This window comes from Lathyrus oleraceus, chromosome 4 (genome assembly GCF_024323335.1).
Source record: "Lathyrus oleraceus cultivar Zhongwan6 chromosome 4, CAAS_Psat_ZW6_1.0, whole genome shotgun sequence".
In the NCBI taxonomy this organism is placed as follows: domain Eukaryota; kingdom Viridiplantae; phylum Streptophyta; class Magnoliopsida; order Fabales; family Fabaceae; genus Lathyrus; species Lathyrus oleraceus.
Genome location: NC_066582.1, coordinates 215,741,673 through 215,762,760, shown reverse-complemented (window position 1 = coordinate 215,762,760; position 21,088 = coordinate 215,741,673).

Below are 21,088 nucleotides of genomic sequence, written 5' to 3'. Positions count from 1 at the left end.
TGTAGTTAATGTTGAATCAGATGGTAATTGTGGATTTAGAGTCACTGCATCATTGCATGGATATGGTGAGGATGAAAGAGGGGTTTCCGTTGTCACCGGTCACATTAGATTGGAGGAAAATGTCGTTCTCATACAACAACGTCTTGGATGTTAGGATTTGCAGGACGTCTACAACATTGGCAATTACTTACACCTATATTAGCATGAGTATGTACTCAAAACATGAATATGCAATCAAAACATGAATTTTATATTATGTCTATTATATTCAGTTCTAAAACTTAATACATAAATCAATGTGAACGAGAAATATGCAAAGCTTCAAATAAATCAGCAAACTGTGGATCTTCCTCTTCGGCATTAACCTGTCTCAGATAACGATGAATCAATGTAGATACACGAGCCCAATCAGGATCAGATGGTCCGACGTCATATACAGGAATTGGTACCTCTCTTGGATCGTCACGATGGGGAAGGACCAACCGTGGATGTGAAACACAATAATACCACTCCAGATAACCATCTTCTACATCAGATGGAGTAGTGGTCAGGTGATCGATCACCATTTTACTTGATTTTCATCATGTTTTCGGTCCAAATTCATCAATGTGGTAACACTTTATTTTGAGTTTCAGTGTTTGAGTTTTAAGTATTTCATATTTGAGTATTTTTATACTTATTATGCTTTTGGTGTTAATTTAAGTTTTTAGATGCGTTTGATGTCGTTTCCGTGGTATTGTGCATATTTCAGAGGTAGTTGAAGAGTCGGAAGTGCCAAGGCAACAATGGAAGGGGATGGAAAAGTTAAAGAAAAAAATAAAAAAATAAAACAACAAAATCCTGGAGCCAAACACGGCCCGTGTCTCCTGACATGGCCCGTGCTGCAAGATCAGCTCATCCCATAGAAAAACCAGAGAGCCAACACGGCCGGCCGTGTTGGCAGATGCGCTGAATTTTTTTTATTTTTTTTCACTCATGTAAGTGATCCCGGAGGGCATTTTTGACTTTTTGCTTGGCTGTAATGTGTACTGCACTATTTAGACCTAATGGAAAGAAGGATTGAAGGGAGGGGAGAAAGCTACGAAGAAGAGAAGAGCAATCAAGGTTTTTGGAGAACGGAGTTCATCAAGCGCGGAAGCAATTGAAGATCGAAGCTATCCAATCTCTTGTAATGTTTAATCTTAAATTTGTACCTTCTTTGAATAGTATGACGAGCTAAATCCCCCAATGCTAGAGGGTGTCCTGAATTGCATTTGTAATGAACCTTCTTCCTACAATTTTATGAAAATTTATGTTTTTATGAATTCAATTTGTTATACACGAGTGTAATGCTTGCCGTATTGGAAAATTAGGTATTGATATTGGGGTAAAGGAGGTCGGACAAATCCCTTTATCGCTATGTGTATAATTGTTAGATACCCAAAAGTGCTAATTTGAGCTATCAAATATGGGTATCTTTCACTCCATTTCCTTGCTAAAGTGTTCGAAACCACCTTTGTTTTGGATGAAATGCAATTCAATGATAAACGATCTTGGTACCTTTGATTTGTGTGTTATTGTGCAGGAAGTAGGCATGAAATAATAGAAAGTGAAGACACAAGAAATTTGGCAAAGGGATCAAATAAAACAAGCATTCATCAGCTTGCTCGCTAGGCGAGGGCTGAGGCGAAGGACTCGCTAGGCGAGCGTCCAGCGAAAAGCTCCAGTATTTTACAGTGGCAAACATGACCACACTCGCTAGGCGAGCTTCCAGCGAGGTGTGTGGCGAACACGTCCAGACTTGGTGAAAAGCGCAGCCAGCACTCACTCGCTAGGCGAGCCTTTAGCGAGCTCCCAGCGAGCATTCCAGTAGCAAAACCTCTCAACCTCGCTGGAGCGAAGGTTGAAGTGTGGCCTTCGCTAGGCGAAGGTTTTGTTCGCTCAGCGAACATGACAGTCTGGCAATGGTTGTTTCTCTGGGCGCAGGTGCCTCAGGTGCCTCATTTAGGGGCTCGCTAGGCGAGCCATTCTGCTCGCCTAGCGAGCATGACAGCCCAGTAGCAGCTCTATAAGTAGCAAGGGCTACTTTTTGGACCCATACCTTATTTTCCATATTTTTGTACTTTTTCTAGATATTTTTACAGCATTGTTCTAAGGATCTTTTGTGACCTAGAAACCATTTTTCTTCATCTCTTAACCATCTTTCACAAAAAGAAGGTGGATTCCCATCCAATCTCGATTATTCGACTCGGATGTTGATCAACCTTCTTCCGAAACTTGTTGACCAAGCTACCATGAAAATGAGTAGCTAAGTCCTTCATTTTGTCAAGGTTAGATGTAGATGATCATTAGCTTTGTGTGTAAATGTAAGGATCTTCATTTGTAAACTCTTTAATGGTGAATATATGGTGAAAACTTTGTTCTTATTGAAAACTCTTTGTGTTGGTTTATGATCGAGAGATGTTTACCAACTCTTAACCTAGGTTTTAATCCAATCTTGTTTGTTAGCTAGAGATAGTAATGAATGATTTTGTTCACCATAAGGTTGAACCAAAAAGTTGTCATTTTGATAGATTGTGTTAGAGATAAACAATGGATAAAAATGGGAAAACTCACAATGTCTGTTAGAGATAAACACATTGGGAGGACTTTGTGAAATAGTTTATCATATAAAGGAGTTTATAAGTTTTGTTGATCGAACATATACATGCAAAGTGATCGTCGAACCCTAACTTTGGCAATATTTCTCAAATATTCAAACCAAAACTTTTACCGCATTTTATTACACTTTTATGCAAGATACCGTGACAAACACCAAAACCCCATTGTTACCTTAAGCTAAGAATTAAAACAACTGTCGAAAGACGGTGATATCTCACAATCCCTGTGGATACGATAACAAAAACCCGACACTTAAAATTTACATTCAACAAAATGGCGTCGTTGTCGGGGATTGTGAATTGATATTACGAGCATCGCAATAGTTGTTTAAGTTTTAGCTTTCGAATTTTTGACTTGTGCTTGTAATTTGTTTGGTTTAGTGTGCAGCTTACGTTTTATGCGAGGGCAAATCCCTGTGGACGAACTTCTTTTTGATCCCGAGATCGAGAGAACCGCAAGGAGGCTCAATAGCAAAACGAGACGAAGGAGGCAACAAGCGAGACATCGTCAAGAGCAAGGAGAAAGTTCTTCTACCACAAATCCACCACCATTCATACCTAACATGGAGCCACCACCACCACCGCCTATTTCTACTCCATGCATAAACAGTCCAAGAAACACTGCTCAGTTTGCCAACCACACGGGAAGGCAATCTGAGATGAAAACGGGAACTCTCAATTTATTATATGGAAGTCCATTCACCGGAATGGACCATGAAGATCCCTTTGCTTTTCTCACGAAATTTTATGAGATAGCATTGGCGGCCGGAGTGGATCAGGCTCAGGAGCTACCGTTATTCAGAAGATTATTTCCCCATGCTTTGCTCGGCAAAGAAAAAGATTGGTACTTAGATCAAACACCAGCCATCATGACAGACTGGAACGTGTTAGAAGAGAAGTTCATCGAAAGATTCTTCTCCCATAACCGGTTCATGGAATCCAAGACGGCCATCTCAGTGTTTGCACAAGGAATCAATGCATCCTTAAATGAAGCGTGGGAAAGATTCAAATCCATGCTTCGGAAGTGTAAAGGGCGTGGATTTGATGAGATGACTCAAATCCATATTTTCAAAAATGGACTTCAACCAAATTGCAAGACGTTGTTGGATGCTACCTCGGGTGGCTCTTTATTGTCTAAAAGTGCCGAAGAAGCTACAAATATCATAAATCGAATGGCTCTAAATGATCTTCAGAGTCAAAGTCGAGGCAACTCTTTGAAAAAGCCGGGAGTGCTTGAACTAGGGACGAACGATGCCATCCTTGCCCAAAACAAGCTCATCTCACAACAAGTGAAACTCTTAACGCAACAAATAAAAGAGTTGAGGGAACCTTCTAAAGCTAAACAAATAGCTTGTTGTGAGCTTTGCAAAGGTGAGCATGACACCGGATTCTGTCCACCTCCGGGGTTCGAAGACGTAAACTACATGGCAAACCAAAGGGACTGCCAACCGAGACAACAACAACAACAACAACAACAACCTTATCAACCACACCCTCAAAATGAACAACAACATTTCCAAGGGTTCCAACCTAGGAGTAACTTTACCATAACCAAGGTTATGGAGGTGGTTCTTTTAGCCGTCAAAACCCTCCCCAAAATCCTTATCAATCTCAACAACCGCCGGTCGTAACTTCTAAGTTGGAAGAGACATTGACGCAATTCATGCAAATGTCAATGGCAAATCAAAAAAGCAACGACGCGGCTATAAAAAATCTCGAGACTCAAGTTGGGCAACTTGCTAAGCAACTCGCGGAACAACAAACCGGTCCTTCCTTTTCGGCAAACACACAAACAAATCCTAAGGAGCATTGTAAGGCGATCACAACGAGAAGTGGGAAGGAGTTGATGAGTGAGAATAACAAAAGAGTTGAGAGTGAACAAAGAGAGAAAAAGAAAGAAAATGAGGAGGAAATAGTGGAGGAAAATATTGATGGTGAAGTGGGGGAGTGGAGTGAGGAGGAAGAAGTTGAAAAGAACGAAAAGAATGGTGAAGTTGAAAAGAAAAAAAGTGTGGAGATTGAGAAAAATACGAGTGATGAAGTAATGGGGGAGGAAGTGAAAAAGCCTAGATGGAGGAGTTCTAGAGTTGCAAAGGGAAAGGAGGTAGTGAGCACTACTCCAATCCAAAATCTTCCTTATCCTCATGCCCCGTCCAAAAGGGAGAATGAACGGCATTACGCCCAGTTCATGGATATTTTTAAACAACTACAAATCAACATTTCGTTTGCCGAAGCCTTGGAGCAAATGCCCAAGTATGCCAAATTCATGAAGGACATACTTACAAAAAAGCGGAGGTATACGGAACCGGAGACCATCGTCCTAGATGCGAGCTGTAGTGCCATTATTCAAAGGACGCTTCCAAAAAAAGAGGTTGATCCGGGAAGAGTTACTTTGCCAGTTAAAATTGGTGATATATATGTCGGGAAGGGACTAATTGACTTGGGGTCAAGCATTAATCTTATACCTTTGTCAATTATAAAGAGGCTTGGCAACATTGAAATTAAGTCCATCCGAATGACGTTGCAATTGGCGGATAAGTCGACAACCCATCCTCATGGCGTAGCCCAAGATGTTTTGGTTAAAGTCGACAAATTCTTTTTCCCGGTCGATTTTATTGTTATTGATATGGAAGAAGATGATGATGCTCCGCTCATCTTGGGCCGACCGTTCATGAAAACCGCGCGAATGATGATAGACGTTGATGACGGTTTAATGAAGGTGAGAGTCCAAAATGAGGAAGTAACATTCTATCTATTCGAAGCAATGAAGCATTCAAAAGATAGAAATGATAGCTTTCGCATCGATGTGATCGAAGAAGCAGTTTTTGAGGTTTCTAAGCATATTCATGAGATATCTCCTATGAAGTTAGCTCTTGACGACTCATTGGAGGTTTTCACCGTTGAAGAAGAGCAAGCTCTTGAGGAATGCTTAAAGGAACTTGATAGTTTAGACGAACTACAACCGTGGGAAGTTGAGGAAGAAGACTTGAAGAAGGAGGTTACTGACGAAAAAGCGCCTATTGAATTGAAAATACTACCTTCTACTTTGAAGTATGTATTCCTAGATGAGACCGAAGCAAAGCCGGTCATCATAAGCAACCTTTTGACAAATGATGAAGAAGCCCGCTTGATCCATGTGCTAAAAAAAATCAAGAAGCCATGGGTTGGACTCTTTCCGATCTAAAAGGAATTAGCCCTTCCTATTGCATGCACAAGATCTTGATGGAAGAGGATTTTAAGCCGGTAGCTCAACCTCAACGCCGCTTAAATCCTACCATGAAGGAGGTTGTTCGAAAGGAAGTTGTAAAGCTGTTGGATGCGGGAATGATTTACCCGATCTCGGATAGTCCATGGGTTAGTCCCGTGCATGTGGTTCCGAAGAAAGGTGGAATTACCGTGATCTGGAATGACAAAGATGAATTGATCCCTACTAAAGTTGCAACGGGGTGGCGAATGTGTATTGATTATAGGCGGTTGAATACCGCAACTCGAAAGGACCATTTTCCACTCCCGTTCATGGATCAAATGCTTGAAAGACTCTCGGGGCAACAATACTATTGTTTCTTGGATGGCTATTCCGGGTATAACCAAATTGCGGTTGACCCGGCCGATCATGAAAAGACGGCTTTCACATGTCCGTTTGGAGTGTTCGCATACCGAAAACTGCCCTTTGGGTTGTGCAATGCACCGGCGACTTTCCAACGATGTGTGCAAGCCATTTTTGCCGACCTTATTAAGAAAACAATGGAAGTCTTCATGGATGACTTCTCGGTATTTGGTGGATCCTTTAGTCTATGCTTGGCAAACTTGAAAACGGTGCTTGAAAGATGTGTGAAGACCAATCTTGTGCTTAATTGGGAGAAGTGTCACTTCATGGTGACCGAGGGGATCGTGCTTGGCCATAAAGTCTCTTCAAGGGGGCTTGAAGTTGATCGAGCTAAGGTTGAAGTGATTGAAAAGTTACCTCCTCCGGTGAATGTGAAGGGAATCCGAAGCTTTTTGGGGCACGCCAGGTTCTACCGGCGCTTTATCAAGGACTTCTCAAAGGTGGCTAAGCCTTTGAGCAATTTGCTAGCTAAGGACCAGGTATTTCTCTTAACCGATGAATGTTTGCAAGCTTTTGAAACTTTGAAAGAAAAATTGGTTACCGCTCCAATTATAGTCGCTCCAAATTGGAATTTAAATTTTGAGCTAATGTGTGATGCTAGCGACTATGCAATTGGAGCGGTACTTGGCCAAAGAAAAGAGAAAAAATTTCATGCGATACATTACGCAAGTAAAGTTCTTAATGAGGCTCAAATTAACTATGCCACAACTGAAAAAGAATTACTTGCGATAGTGTATGCGCTTGAAAAGTTTAGATCTTATCTTATAGGGTCTAAAGTCGTAGTGTATACCGACCACGCGGCGATTAAATATTTGCTCACCAAACCGGATTCGAAGCAAAGGCTCATCCGTTGGATCCTCTTGTTGCAAGAATTTGATGTTGAAATCAAAGACAAGAAAGGATCGGAAAATTTGGTGGCGGATCATTTATCCCACTTGGTGAATGTGGAGGTTATCGCGTCGGAGAAGGAAATCCGGGAAGAATTTCCTGATGAAAAACTGTTCAAAGTTCAAGTTAGGCCGTGGTTTGCAGACTTTGCGAACCACAAGGCTAGTGGTTTTGTGCCTCCCGACCTAACTTCGAACCAAAAAAGGAAGTTTCTTTCGGATGCCAAGTATTACGTATGGGATGACCCGTACTTGTTTAAGTTGGGTAGTGATAACCTTTTAAGAAGATGCGTTACTAGCGATGAAGCGCAGAGCATCCTTTGGCATTGTCACAACTCGCCTTACGGCGGACACTATAATGGGGTGAGAACGGCCACTAAAATCCTTCAGTCAGGATTTTATTGGCCCACTATTTTCAAAGACGCACATACCCATGCGCAAAGTTGTGATAGTTGCCAGAGAAGCGGTGGGATTGGTAAGAGAGACGAGATGCCTCTCCAAAACATCCAAGAGGTCGAAGTATTTGATTGTTGGGGCATTGATTTTGTAGGACCATTCCCACCCTCTTATGGTAACGAGTATATGCTTGTCGCAGTTGATTACGTTTCTAAGTGGGTTGAGGCGATTGCCTCACCTCGGGCGGATGCGAAAACGATGATAAATTTTTTGAAGAAAAACATATTTTCCCGTTTCGGAACCCCCCGAGTGTTGATAAGTGACAGAGGGTCACACTTTTGTAATGCACCGTTGGAAAGCATTTTAAAACATTACGGTGTATCACACAGAGTGGCAACTCCGTATCACCCACAGGCTAATGGGCAAGCTGAGGTCTCTAATCGTGAGATTAAGAGAATCCTCGAAAAAAACCGTGTCAAATTCGAAAAAAGAGTGGTCACAAAAATTGGATGAAGTGTTATGGGCATACCGTACCACCTTTAAAGCTCCAATTGGCCTAACTCCTTTTCAATTGGTGTTTGGTAAAACTTGCCATTTGCCGGTTGAATTGGAGCACAAAGCCTTGTGGGCTCTGAAATTTTTAAATTTTGAAAATAATTTGGCCGGTGAGAAAAGGAAGGTGCAACTGCTTGAGTTGGAAGAGATGCGCAATGTCGCATACCACTCAAGTTGGTTGTACAAAGAGAAGGTAAAAAAATACCATGACAAAAAGCTCCGAAAGAAAGAATTTGTGCCGGGACAGTTGGTCCTCTTGTTCAATTCCAGGTTGAAGTTATTCCCCGGAAAGTTGAAATCAAAATGGTCCGGGCCATTTCGGGTCAAAGAAGTTAAGGAGTACGGAGCTATTGTCATTGAGGACCTGGAAAAGAAGGACAGTTGGACCGTTAATGGCCAACGTTTGAAGGTTTATCTTGCGGTCATGTGAATCGCGAGAGCTGTGTTATTCCTTTGGATGCTCCTCTGTGAGCATCACACCGTCGAGCTTAGCCAACGTTAAACAAGCGCTTGTTGGGAGGCACCCCAACATTGTAAGTATTTACAGTTTTTCTGTTCTGTTGTAGTGGGATTCCAATTTGTAAAACCTTGCTGAAATGTACCTGGAATGTTGTCTTTGAAAAGGCAAATGTTGTCATGCTCGCTTGATGCTCGCTAGGCGAAGCTGCAGCGAGCGAGCAGATTCGCTAGCTGCTCGCTAGGCGAAGCAGCAGCGAGCGCTGCGTGACAGCACTAATTAAATCTCAGCAGGCCGTGCATTTTGGGCCCAAACAAAATTTCTTTTTAACTTCTGCTCTCACGAACACTCAAGCACTCTATCACTTTTTCATCTCACTCAAACTTTAAACCCTAACATTGCATCCCTAACCTCTTGTGCATTTCAATTCAACAGATCTAAAATCAGGTTTGCCTCTTCTTCATTACTTTCTGTTTCTTTCTGTTTCCAAAATTGCTTGAAATTTCTGAACATGAGACATTTAGGATGAAGATGTGGTGTGGGAAACTTTAGGTTTTGCATGTGGGGAATTTTAGGTTTTGCATGTGGGGAACTTTAGGTTTTGAATGTGGGAATTTTAGGTTTTGCATGTGGATTTGTAATTACATATAGCATAGAACGATTCTTTTCTTGATAGATCCTTTTGTTCTGAAATTGACACCATGAGAGACTTGGGTTTTTGGATAATTTCACTGAAAATACTGCAGAACCAAAAACCCGTAAGGTTCGCTAGCAACTCGCTAGGCGAACCAGAAGCGAGAATTCGCTGCCACTTCGCTAGGCGAAGCAGCAGCGAGCATGGCAGTAGTTTGAATTATGTGTTGCTTTCTAATCTGTTTGTGTGTTGTGTTGCTTCCTCTTTATGTTTTGCAGATGGAATCTAGATCCGGCGCTTCAAAGAAGAGAAAGGGAGGGAACACTTCCCGTCCCGTAACAATACAATTTGACACCGACAAGTTTGTCGGCTCGAAGCAAGCCGCAAGATACGTTGCTTTGGAGAAGCGGAAAATTCTACCGGAGAAGAGATTCATCATCAACCCTGAAGGCACGAACCGAACATTCGCAGGGTTGATTGACACCAAAAAGTGGGATCGGTTAGTTAACCCCTGGAGCATTATGATATTGCAACGGTGCGTGAGTTCTATGCGAACGCACTTCCAGATGATGACGAGCCATTTACATGGACATCTAGAGTGGTCGGTCGTCCTGTTGCTTTTGATCGGGATGCTATTAACCGTGTCCTTGGTGAACCGCTCCAACTGGGAGCCGAGGAGAGAGACACCTACCACACAGAATTAAGGCTTCACCGGGATATGGATGCCATTTCTGCTGCCCTGCTTTTAAGAGGGAAATCAGTTGAGCCGAACCCATCTGGGGTTCCTATGAGATACCATAGGGAGGACATGACTCCCTTGGCTCAACTGATCCTGCTGTTGGTTCTGACAAACATCAAACCTAAGTCCCACACTTCTACCGTGCCGATCCCAGTGGCACACTTGGTACACTGTATCCTCACTAACGTCCAGATCGATGTGGCGAGGATTATTGCTTTGGAATTAAAGTCCGTGATTGAAAGCGGGCTGAAGGCGGGGGCACGAGTGAATTGTCCCCTGGCTTTCCCTTGCCTAATCATGAGTTTGTGCATGCAAGCGAGGGTGAGACTACCCTCTAGGGGTCAAGTAAGGATCCCGCCACCCATCGATGACCGTTACGTGGCCAAGTATTGCAGGGCGAAGAATGTTAGAGGTAGTGCAGCTGCTGAGGGTACCCGGGCTTCTGATGGTCCTGGTACTTCTACTCTCGGACCCGATCCTTACCAGCAAGCTGTCTGCAATTACAACTGGGACTGGATGGCGGCAACTCAGCGTGCCGTGCTCGATATGCACGATTCTATGCAGCTGTTACAGCTGCAGGGACGTGACCCCACCGGTGATCACTCATTGATGACGTGTGAGCAGTTTCTGCTTAACGCTAACTGGCCTGTGGACAGGCCTGTGTTTGGTGAGGGGGCGGGTGCTGGTGCTTCTTCTGGTGCTGCCGATGATGATGATGAGGCTACCGGTTCTGAAGCCGGTAGTGAGGAGGGTTATGAGTCCGTGGAGGGCTAAGTTTTTATTTTTTATTTTGTTTTATTTCTACTGTATTTCCAGAATTCTGTATTTTGATTTTGGCTTTGTACTTTTGGGGTGTTTCGTCCCCCATGAACAAATTTAAATTTTGAAGTTAATATTATTATTTATGTTTTAAATTTTGTTTGTTTTAATAAATTTTTGGTTGGTTGAGTGGCAAACCTTCTAGATTGGTTGCTCCTCAAAGAAGTATCCAATGAAGGTGCATCCGAGCTTGGATGGCAATGATAAGAATAAACAAGTGAATAAGGCTAAGGTACATGGTTACCTCCGGCTAGAATTTTAGAATGCACTAAGAACTTTACTCTTTTTTGTAATTGAGTATTGTCTTTTTGCAACATAATTGAATGAATGTTTCATCTAGGACTTAAAACCACAAATTGTGAGGAAACCTCCATTGTACACTTAAATGCTGGATTCTAATAAGTTTTGTTGATTCATTTGATTCATGCTTTGTCTTTTATTATTGTGAATATGTGGAAGCAATTAGAAATGATCAAGGCACTTGTTTTCTATCGAGCACAACCAGTTCCAAATACAACTTACCTGTGAGCAGAGAGAGTATTCGTTAACCCCTTTGAGCTTAAACAGTTGAATCTCAGCTTGAAATAAAGCGAGATTTCAAAAATCTTTTTTTTTTACAACCCGGAAAATCTTGACTATTGTTCTTTTGCCGTAAAAAAGTTAAGAGCATTCACTTAGGGTGAGTAAGAAATAAGTTGGGGAGAACGAAAATGAGAATCAGTAAGTGCCACAACTCTTGAAAAACCGAGCAAGCATTGAAAATAAAAATTAGAAAAGAAAAACATTTGTTTTGTAAATATGATGTGAAAGAAAAGAAAAAAAATATATAATATAGAGAAAATAAAAATGAATGCTTGCTTGGAAGAAAAATAGTGAAAAACAAAAATTGAGTTGTGAAATAAGAGTTGTGAAGGTTTCAAATGAGAAACAAATGGAACGAAGTTGAGATGTGTGAATAATGTACAGTGAATGTCTCTTTTGCATCGGCAATTTCATTTAGGAATAAGGATCTAATAGTGATGATGTGAAATTCTTGATATTCATATATGTGATTAATATTCTTTTGAATGGCTAAGGAATTAGGATTTAAAATTGAATGATAATGGTTTCTGGCTAAGGAATTAGGGGAAACTACTCTTGAGAATAATATTGAATCATTCTAACATAGATGTTATAAAATAAGGATTAAGTTTATTTCAAAGCAATTCATACACCCCGGACCTAGCATGCTTAACTGTAATGTGTTACAAATTCTCTACTTTTCCTTTATATTTTACAGAGCAATTTATTCTTAACTCAACCAACCAAAGGTTCTTTTGTTTAATTGAATCGTTATCAACACCGATAGTTCCTACGCAGTCCTCGAGATCGATACTCAGGATAATTCCTTTTCATTACTACATCAGTAAAAATAGTACACTTGCTATTTTCCCGATCAAGTTTTTGGCGCCGTTGCCGGGGACTGCCAAACTATCTGTTAATAATTATTCAATTGGAATTTTGTTGCTCTACAACTAAAATTTTACTTTATTTTATTTTATTTTATTTATTTCACTTTGCTTATCCTAACAATTGTCTAATATTTTTATGCGAGGTAAGGCCTCAGCTGAATTTCTTTTTGACGCAGAACCAGAACGATCGTTGCGAGCACGAATCAGAAAAGTCAGACACGACAGACTGGAAGCGACAGAAGAACCGCTGATAGTTGTTGATTTTGAGAAAGAGGGAACCATTTCAATTCATTCGGAACACTCTGATTCTGAACATTCGGATACCGAGTCTGAAACTATGGCAGCTGCCCCACCTCCTGTGGAGAGACTATTAGGTGATTATGGGGGAGCAAATGCCCCGCTTGGAAGGATGACAATCGTAAATCAACCAGTCAATGTTGCCCACTTTCAACTTCACCCCTCAACGATACGGCAACTAGAAAGGAGACCTTTCTCAGGAAAAATTAACGAAGATGCCAACAAGCATTTGCACAGGTTTCTGACTATGACTACGTCGTTAAAGATTGAGGGGCATTCTGAGGAAGCTAAGAAGCTGGTCATGTTTCCGTTTACATTGTCAGAAGATGCTGAAGAGTGGTTCTACTCTTTACCTGCTGGAAGCATCACAACTTGGCAACAGGTGGAGACAACTTTTCTCAATGAGTACTTTTCGGCCTCTGTATACATCCGAAAGAGGTATGACATAGTGAATTTTAAACAGAAGGAAGGAGAGTCACTTGGAGATGCGTATAAGAGGTTCAAACGATTGTTGGTTGCATGTCCTACTCATAATATGGATGCAACGGAGCAAATGCAGAATTTTGTAAATGGTCTTCGGATGAAGACTAAGCAACTCATTGACACAGCAACTGGTGGCTCAACTAACTTTACAACAGCCACTAGTATTAAAAAGATTATAGAAGCCATTGCAACCAATGAGCACTTGGAGTTGTATGACCGCAGTGTTAGTCAACCCGAAGGGATAATTGACCTGAAATTGGCAAGTCAAGTGGTGAAGATGGAAGATCAAATAGCAGCTGAAGTAGAAAGGAGACTGAAGAAGATGGCTATTGATACTCAAACTGTGGCACAGGTTCAACCGGTTCAACCAACTCAAGCTAGTAATTGCGAAATTTGTGGAGGACCTCATCTTACCGCACATTGCGTTGCAACCGCACAACAAATTGAGGAGATCAAGTTTCTAAGGCAGAACAACCCTTATTCAAATACATACAATCCGGGTTGGAAAAACCATCCAAATTTCTCATGGAAGGATCAACAAGGAAATGTGCAAAACCAACCACAGCAACAACAATTTCGACCTCAGCAATAACAACCGTATCAACAACCTCAACAACAGTTTCAGCAACAGGTACCAAGAAAAGCTGATTGGGAGATTGCCATTGAGAAGATGGCCGCTCAAAGCTCTTAATTTCAAGAAGAGACTCGAAGTAATTTAAAAAACACAGAAGCTTCAATTAAGAATCTTGAAATACAGATGAGTCAGATAGCACAACAACTAGCGGGTTCTCAACAACAGGGCGTTTTACCAAGTTCTACGGTTACTAATCCAAGAGAAAATAATCATGTGAATGCGGTGACCACAAGGAATGGTAAGTCGAAAGAAGTACCTGAGAAGAGTTCTGAAGAAGAAGACTTATTGCTTGAAGTTGATCTAGAGATAAAAGAAGATGAGGTTGCAAATGAAGAGGTTACTAGTGATGAAAGAGTGGTCAAAGATAAAGTTATTGATCCAAAACTGGCTGTCAAACTGCCATTCCCAACAAGAAATAAGAAGAAAGGGCAGCATGAGAAAAACTTTGAGAAGTTCTTGGAGATGTTTAAAAAGCTTGAGCTAAACATTCCGTTCTTGGAGGCGCTTGAGCAAATGCCTACCTACGCAAAGTTCATGAAAGACATCATCTCAAAGAAGCGGACCATAGAGACTAACCCGATTATTCTAACTGAAACTTGTAGTGCCATTTTGAAGGGTATAAAGATTCCGGTGAAAAAGAAGGATCGAGGTTCTGTGACTATTCCGTGTACCATTGGAGATAGGTCCTTCAAGAAAGCTCTAATTGATTTGGGAGCGAGTGTAAGTCTTATGTCGTTGTCCATCTATAAGAGATTGGGGATAAGTAAAGTTCAAGATACAAGAATGACACTCCAGTTTGTTGACCACTCTGTGAAGAGACCATATGGGATAGTAGAAGATGTGCTAGTAAAGATCGACAAGTTTGTGTTTCCGGTGGATTTTATCATTTTGGAGATGCCGGAAGATGAAGAGATACCAATCATTTTGGGGAGACCATTTTTAGAGACCGGGAGATGTTTAATCGACATAGAAGAAGGCACGATGACTTTGAAAGTGTATGATGAAGAGTTAAAAATTGATGTGCGAAACACCATGAAGTACAAGGATGATGTTGCCACTAGTCAACATATTGAGACAATTGATCAAATATGTGAGAAGAAAAATTGCTTGACAACACAAAAATTACCCTTGGAAAGAGTGTTAAGTTTATCAATTTTTAACGAAGAGGAAGTAGTTGACGAGAAAGATATGGAAGTAGTAGCCATGATGGAAGCATCACCACCTTTTAAAGGTTATCGACACAACCGGTGGGAAGATTTAAGGCAACCCTTAGTTGAAGAAAAGAAAGATGAACAAAAGAAGGGGACCGAATTGAAACAACTATCGGAGAACCTCAAATATGTCTTCCTAGACACAAAGAGTAAGTGCCCGACCATCATAAGTTCACATCTAGAAGTTCTTCAGGAAGATAAGCTTGTCAAAGTTTTAAAAAAACATAAGAGTGCTATTGGCTGGTCTATTGAAGATTTGAAGGGAATAAACCCTATAATATGCATGCACAAAATTCTCATGGAAGATGATCACAAGCCGGTTGTCCAACCTCAACGACGACTTAATCCAGCAATGAAGGAAGTGGTCAGAAAAGAGGTGGTTAAACTGTTAGATGCAGGGATGATTTATCCCATATCTGATAGTTCGTGGGTAAGTCCAGTTCATGTGGTGCCAAAGAAAGGTGGAACTAATGTGATCAAAAATGAGAAGAATGAGTTGATCCCCACAAGGACAGTCACTGGATGGCGGGTATGCATCGATTATAGAAGATTGAATCTTGCCACAAGGAAGGACCATTTTCCCCTACCATTCATTGATCAGATGTTGGAAAGGTTAGTCGGTCATGACTATTATTGCTTCCTCGATGGTTACTCTGGATACAATCAGATAGTTGTTGCACCAGAGGATCAGGAGAAGACCGCATTTATATGCCTTTTTGGTATTTTCGCCTATAGAAGGATGTCATTCGGGTTATGCAATGCGCCAGCAACTTTTCAGAGATGCATGCAATCAATCTTTGCGGATATGCTTGAGAAGCATATGGAAGTCTTCATGGATGATTTCTCAGTTTTTGGTAAGTCCTTTGATAATTGCTTGACTAACCTTGCTCTTGTGTTAGAAAGGTGCCAACAAACAAATCTAATCCTCAACTGGGAGAAGTGTCACTTCGTGGTGAGTGAAGGTATAGTCTTGGGTCACAAAATTTCCTACAAAGGAATAGAAGTGGACCAAGCAAAGATTGAAGTCATCTCAAAGCTTCCCCCACCGATGAATGAAAAAGGTATTAGAAGTTTCTTAGGGCATGCGGGTTTTTACCGTAGGTTCATAAGAGATTTCTGTAAAATAGCAAAACCCTTAATGACTCTTTTAGTTAAGGATAATACCTTTGCTTTTGATAAAGAGTGTGCTGTAGCGTCTGAAACAATGAAACAAAAACTAAAACAATGAAAAGAACCCCCCCCCCCCCACACACACACACACACTTGAACTAAACATTGACCCCAATGTTTAAGCTCAAATGCAAGAGGGACTTACAGTGCCTACTACGGTAGAGGAGGGTGATGTGGAAATTGCAACATCATCTGTTGCATCATCCTTTGAATATCATCAATGGCAGCCCCTTTTCGGAGCTGCTCTGTCACAATCCGATCAATCTCCGCCCCCTGACGAACCTGCTCGACACGGAACTGATCCATGTCCATGGGTGTCCATCCAGCAGAGGAGGATCCCATACCTAGGTGGTGAGAGGTGTAAGGGTGAGGAACACCCCTCTCCCTTGCCGGTACATCTTCCTCCATCGTTTCACCTGCACGAAAATCATCTTCTCCCGCCTCTTCGGGGTTAACAGAAGTATACAACCAATTCTCATTATTATCAACATTTGTTTTATCAGTGTTCGGTAATCGAAACAGTCGGCGTGTCCGACTTACCAACACATAACCATGACGACTATGTTCGAGCATTCCCTGCGTGCACAGGGCATTAAGGTCAAGCTTACTCAACGCCTGCATCAGGGTCTCTCCGTCCAGAACCGGCCTACACCCACACCATTCAGCAATTTGTGTGATCATACCGCCCACCGAAATGGCACCTGAGCTGGCACGCCCCATGGTACCCAAATGGTCGGCGGCGAATGCCGCCACATTCACGGGTTCCTCATTAACCATGGCATGCATGAAATATAACTCTCTTTTTGCCGCTACCCCTGTACTATCTCCTCGTCCGAACAAGGTGAACGCTAACCCTTTTTGCGCATATCGGAAACACGGGTTTTGAATCCATGATGCCTTTGCACTCCGGGGTTCATACTGCGGTAAACCTGTAATCGAAGACCAAAAGGGACCTGCAGAAAACTCATTTGGCACTGCCCCTGGTCCTACCAATGGTAACCGGAGGCATTGCCCAAGCTGAATAACCGACATCGAATAATCTTCATTATAAAGTCGGAAACTCATAGTACCAAAATATTCATAAACATGACCAGTCCAATTCTTTTCAAATTTAAATTTTACAGTGCTTAGGAACTCTAGAGTGATGCGCTCATAGGAAGGCACATCAGCATGCATAAATTCAAAAATACCTAAATTGTGAAACATTTGAGATACATCATCTAGAATTCCTAAAGCACTCTTAGTATAATCACAAACATACCTAGTAGGTACAAGCTTCCTTTTAAGGTGAGTTTTGTACCTTTCAACATGGTCATCATCCTCAAAAATAATTTCGTGTGCATTTGGCATCCTCCGGGCCCTTTGTCTCGGCCTTGAGGGCTCTACCACAGCCTTTCCTCGCTCGGCTCTTTTGGGGGGCATAATGGTCACCTGAAAAGTTAGCGGAAAAAAAACAGTGGGGATAGAGAAAAAGATTACCGTCACGGCTCGCACTCTACGCCGTGACGGTAATCTTTTTCGTAATAACCTTCTTTTTCGTCTAAGTTATTACGAAAATGAATTCACTTAAGTTTTGATTACGAAAGATGGTTTAAAGCGAATCAGATTAGAAGTTTGTAATGGATGACGATTGCTCGAATGGTCGAGTAAGGCAACTCGTATCCAAACAATCGAGGAGAGAAATAGAAGGCTCTAGACCATCTCCCTTTTTATTCTTAATCAAATAATATTTAAGTATGATTAAGTGTTTTAATTTGAATTAGAGAAATGCGCTTGATGTTGATCGAGGTTTTAATTTGCATTGCGGAAATAAGAAATGATTTTGAAATTAATTTTGGAAATAGTTGACGAATAAATGAAAGGCAAGAATCATAATGCAAGGTTGCGAAGTGCGCCGCAAAAGGCGCGAGTTCTAGCATAGTGGCGCAAATTCTAGCACGAGGCGCAACTTAACACCACAAAGTAAATTGAAGCGAATATCTACAAAGTGCGTAACAAGATAAAAGGATACAAACACATATAGAATATTTACATCACACATCCATTGCAATTGAATCGAAAAAGTAAAGCAAAATGAAACGTGCACAAATCAAAATCATGACGCAAGGACGCGAAATGATGTCGCGTACGCAAAGATGTGCAACACAAAACTACCAAAAGTAGGATTCAAATTCAATTTAAAAGCAAAGACGTTGAATCGTTGTTTCTAGTCTCAAATCGAATCACAATTTGCTAACGTGTGAGTTCGGTCATCGTAAACAAATCAAAACACAACAGATCATAACGGAGTAAAATTTTAACATACACAAAGACATGTCGTAACACAATGGATTGTGCGAGACGCAGTGAAACGAGAACATAAAGAAATGAAGCTTAACGCGCGCAAAGGCCTAACATAGCGCAACCTATCGTGTGGAACGTGACAACAACGTAATGAAGAATGTCGCACGTAAGAGTAAGAAAAATCCAACAACGTTGCTAACGCAAAAATGTGATCATCACAACCGACTCAAAACAAAACAAATGCCATGCATGACTCACGTATATGCAAACAAGATATCGGCACAAATTCAATCTAACCTTCAACATACCTTAAACAGGACAACCCACACATATTATTAATTACCTTGTACTTAGTGTTCAATATAATCTTGCTTGTTTATAAAAAAAGAACAATACAAATGGTGTTGATATTAGTGTGGTGTAGATATTATTGTGGTCGCTTTAATTCAATTGTGAGAGATATTATGTTGATAAAATTGATTGTGAGAAGGAATTAATAGCCGGAGTAGTCTTATAAGAACAATAAAGAATGATTTTTGTATATTCATTATTTTTCGCGAAATTAATTTTGTTATATTAAGCATTATCGTTTATTGAACTAATAAAATACTCCATTCATTTCATTATAAATATCTATCTCCTTTGACATTGCTCTGTCTCAAATTAATTATTATCTTATGATATTAGTAAAGTATCAACCACTTTTCAATTTGCTCTTATTTTGTTCTATGTATCCATTTAATTATTTCTTAACTACAATTAGTAAGATGTTTTAATAAGAGATTAAAAATAATGCACAATTAATTAAAATAGTTTTATATCATCTAATAAAAATTTATAATTCGGTAAGATCAATATTTAAAATAAAATAATAATAATTTGATAGAATACATATCACTCATTAATTGATACTATAATATATTACGTTTTAACGTATATTCATTTTTTCCTTTTTAGTAAATAAAACTTATTTTATTATTGCAATCAATACAATTAATAGTCCTTTTCGTTATCATGATCACTTGAATAAAAAGGTTGATTGGGACAATTGGTACTACGTTTGTGGAACCGGTGAAAGCTCCTCCATATCCTACAAACTCGGAGCACACCACAAAGATACAAATTATTAAAGATGACAATTATTCCACAAAAAGAGAGTTCATGCTTTAGTGGTGATTTTCGAGCATTGCAGGTGCATAGTAATGGGTTGTGTTATGACCCCCACCCTATAGTTGTCATTTTCACACGTCCATAATATCCAACCATTTTATGGTACTATTCTTGAGAATTAAGTGACATTCCATCATATTTCAATTCAATCTATTCGCTCTTTAAGGGAGAAAAATCAAGTTTCCATTTTTGTGTAAAATTTCAAGAAAATTGTGAAACAAACTCAATGGGTCACATCATAATATTGTTGCCTATTTTAGAACTTAGAATCTAGGTTAACAACTATTCTACTCTCACCAATCGTGTGACATTTAAATATCACTTTTTTTTAAATGCCATTTAATATCACTAAAAACTGTTTCGTTAACCATTAGCACATTATGCTCAGCTTTTTCAAGCTTATATAGTTTATACTCCCTTCCTTCCGTTTTAAATGTTATTTTTTAAATATATAAAATAATTTTTTAAATAATAATTCTTCTTTTATCTTTAATATATTTAATTATTTATTAAATTTATTTTATTTTTTCTCTTTTTTTAATAATTACTTAATTTTGATAAAAATACATTTAATATTATCTTAAATTTTATAAGTGATAATTAAAAAATAAAAAGAAATTATATTTAAAAAAGATGGAGGAGAAAATAATTTATAAACTCATATGATAATAAAAAATATATTTAATGACAGTCTTTTCATTACAAATTTATAGTTTATTTTACTAACTAATAGTTTTTCATTTAGTTAATAGTTTATAGCTTATTAGCTATAAACTATAAATCATCAGCAATCAATCATAAATTATAAATTATCAACTAACATATCAACGGATCGTTATTTTTAAAAAAAAGAGTATATAATTTTATTAGGTATATAAAGGGACATCCCATGATAAAGAAGGCTAAATGAAGGGTTGGAATATTGACGGCGGAGGTTCAAGATGCATCCATTTTATCAATACGCAGACTATGAGTTGTCGAGGAGATAACAATTTAGGTCATGTCATTCAAAAGGAAAATTTGTCCTTCCATAATTTAAAGAACCGGCATTTCCCCCCTACTCCCATGTATGTCGGAAAGATAGGGAAAATTGTTCATCTCCTCTTTGCCTGGTCCAAGAAACCCTAAAAAAAAAACTCCAACGTCAAGACTTAAGAGATTCATTAATTAATTTTATCAATCCTAATATACAAAATCTTGCTATCAAACAGATTGCATTATATATATATATATATATATATATATATATATATATATATATATATATATATATATATATATATATATATATATATAATATATATATATATATATATATATATATATATATATATATATATATATATATATATATATATATATATATATATATATATATATATATATATATATATATATATATATATATATATATATATATATATATATATATATATATATATATATATATATATATATATATATATATATATATATATATATATATATATATATATATCAAAATTTTATATCAAATTATTAAAATATTCACGCACAAAAGACAATACTTTATTTCTTCATTGCGGAGAAAATTTGGATAAAATCGAACAAATTTATGTTGGATATTATTCAATTTTAGAGAGGTGAACTTGAATTTATCCAAATTCAATTTTACCG